General features: G+C 34.9%; 1 non-coding gene across 1 annotated transcript; it reads left to right on the forward strand.

The window, feature by feature from the left end:
* Nucleotides 1-2,380: 2,380 nt before the first annotated feature.
* Nucleotides 2,381-2,516, forward strand: LOC115063947. The gene has a single exon (XR_003843805.1). It is a non-coding gene; the product is annotated as a small nucleolar RNA SNORA17 (small nucleolar RNA).
* The last annotated feature ends 420 nt before the right edge of the window (nucleotides 2,517-2,936 follow it).

Genomic DNA, 2,936 nt, shown 5'->3' on the forward strand with positions numbered 1-2,936 from the left:
GCACACTGAATTTCCACCTACAATTGCATCTGCTTCTTTATTTTCTACTGTTTCCATTGGTTTATATTAACATCCACATGCTAATAACAAAGTGTTTGAATTATGTTTTATGGTGCTTCAAATATTTTTTGACCTGGCCTTTTTTCCTTTTTTATTTTTTTATTTTTTTATTTTTTTTTGCTGTTGCTCTTCAGGGTTCATTTAAGTATTCTTATTACTTTTCAAAGTATCTAATGAATTTTCCTGGGCAAGCGTTTTATTAGTAGAAGAGAAGACTTACTGACATTTTATCAGAGTCAAGATAAATTTATAAATATAATAAGTAGTTATGCTATTATTTTTCTCTCCCTCTTTATGGTCCATCTTCCCATTAATTTATGCCTAGTTCTTTCTAAGCCATTTTCTGGATTTCTTTTTTTGCATAAATAATGAAGAATTCTTGGTAAGTTTATTCCAAAGTGCTTATTTTTCCTGTTTTCTTCTTGAGTGACAAGATTCATATATTCTTGCATTACGTATTTTCTCTAGTTTTTTGTATGTGTGTATATATTTTAATACATTCTGTTGTTTAAGCATAAAATATATGCTTGCATAATGGATCTTATATCCTCATTTAAACACTGATAATTTTATCTTGTAATTTTGTTATATTTTTAAGGTTCCTTTGATTTTTCCACATATACAATAATATTTTCTCTTTATGTATAGTTTATCACATTGTTTCTTATTATTCTAGGATAAGGGTTACTGTTTTGTGTCTAATAATTGTGTTGGTTAATATAATTAGTTATATATAGTATAAAAAGTTGATATTGAACCAATTTGTAACAACTGTTACAAATTATAGCAATCTAGATGACAGATTGTTCTAGTGAAAAACTAAAGTAGGAATGCTTGTAATGTCTCCTCTTTATGTTAAAATCCCTGGATAATCTGCATCCACAGACAGTGGTGCCTCATGGCCATATAGCCAGGTCCCATCAAAATGGGCAATATACTTGCTCAATTAAGAGATAAATGAAATCTGAATGAATGAGTGAGTGAATGCCTGGATAGAAATAAACTATAAGAAACAACCCCAGTTAACTTTATCAAGGAGGCTATAGATATTGAATAATTGTGAAAGATTAGAAAGTCAAAATTAGGTGGAACTGCTGCCATTCACTTAAATTGACAATTTAAGAAAAAACAAATATTTAAGATTTGGCTACTTTTTCTTGAGGTTTCCTATAAGATATTTTTGTGGAGACAATTGGGATGCATGCGCCTGTTTTCAAAGAAGGAGCCTAAAGATACATTTTTTTTTTTTTACTTTCTCCAGATATTATTGTAGCTATATCACAAGGACTGAGTCATTCTAACTTACACATAACAAGACAGTAGGGATGATTGTCATTCTTCCAGTACAGGATAAACATCAATGACAATAGAACTAAGTAATATAGCAAGTTATATAACATGTCAAGACTTTCTACGTTCTAAGTGGTGCCACCAGTCCTCAGACTCAGGTATTCTGCCAAAGCCTGTGCCAAGTGATGCCAGACAGACTTCTAATATTAAGAGAGCAGCCAGAAAGAGTTCATCATAGTTGAAACATTGGGATGTATTGAACTATTTCTTGTATTATTATCTGTAGAGAGCAATCATGAAAAGTAACTGAAGCCAAATAACTTAGAAGGTTGCCTGAAGAGAAAGAAGCTGAGCAAAGGTGGCAGAGAGCTAGGGGGAAACCACAGAGAACATCCGGGACAGATGCCAGCTGCTCTCAGAACTAGAGAAATTCAGTCAGCGTTTTACTTTTTTTATTTTTCTTAAATGTGTGTGTGTAAATGTACTGTCAGTTCTCAGTTCTCATTTTTAAAATGTCTTACCTTTAGCCCTTTCTGAGTTCCCCCTCCTAGAAAGAAATAGAACATAAGAAGAAACAAAAGAAAGAAAACTTATGTGGTATAGAATATTATAGTATTTCTATAGCTACACCAAAGTATAAAAAAAGTTTTTATTAGCACTTTAACTTAGCACACAAAGAAATATGTTTCATTATGATAGTGTCTTCATACATATTTTTCCCTTAAAATATGGAGCAGTTCACAAGTTAACATGTGATCTCTGTGGAGGGAAGGGGAAGGTGGATCTTTACTGTATCATTTTATATTTAGTGCATGAGCTACTGAAGCAAGCACAGGAGATAACATTTATCAAGCACAAGAATTCTTTCAATAGAATAAAGAAATATTTATATATTGGCCAAGGAAATTTATAAGGAATAAGTTCACATTTTTATAAACCTATATCACTACCATATATTTAAAATAACTGGTCAAATGGAAGCATTTTGCAATTCAAGAAAACAAGTTTGTCTAATTAGAATAATAATCTCCCTGACTCTAGAGGCTTTGCAGGAGTGGCTTCTATGTCACACTTTTCATAGGTAGGTGGCAGAGAGGTGAGAGGCTATGTCTTAGCTTAGTGCTCTGATCCATTAAGAACATCCGAATGATTAGTGACTTTATAAGCCCTGAAAAAAGCAAACCTGAGATGACCACCATGCCAGGGCCAGGCAGGTCAGCATGGGCTCCCAGGACAGGAGCAAGCTGAAGCCTAGAAGAACTCTGGCTGGGACCTTGGGCCCCAGGGCCTGGGGTAGGAGTGAGGCTGAGACAGGTGACCCTAGCAAGGCACCACTCCTGCAGGCCAGAGGAGGAGTAAGCCAGAGATGACCACCAGACAGGTGCAATGGAGTCCTGACAAGGACCTAGCCTGGACCATAGGATCCAGCAGACTCTCCTATCTGACCAGTGCAGAAGACAGATGGATCATGGAGAATGACAGTTGACTATCAAAAACTAAATCAGGTAGTAACTCCAATTGCAGCTGCTGTACCAGATGTAATTTTGTTACTTGAGCAAATTAACACATCTCCTGGAACCTGGTAT

The sequence above is a fragment of the Mus pahari genome, chromosome 4 (genome assembly GCF_900095145.1).
Source record: "Mus pahari chromosome 4, PAHARI_EIJ_v1.1, whole genome shotgun sequence".
Lineage (NCBI taxonomy): Eukaryota > Metazoa > Chordata > Mammalia > Rodentia > Muridae > Mus > Mus pahari.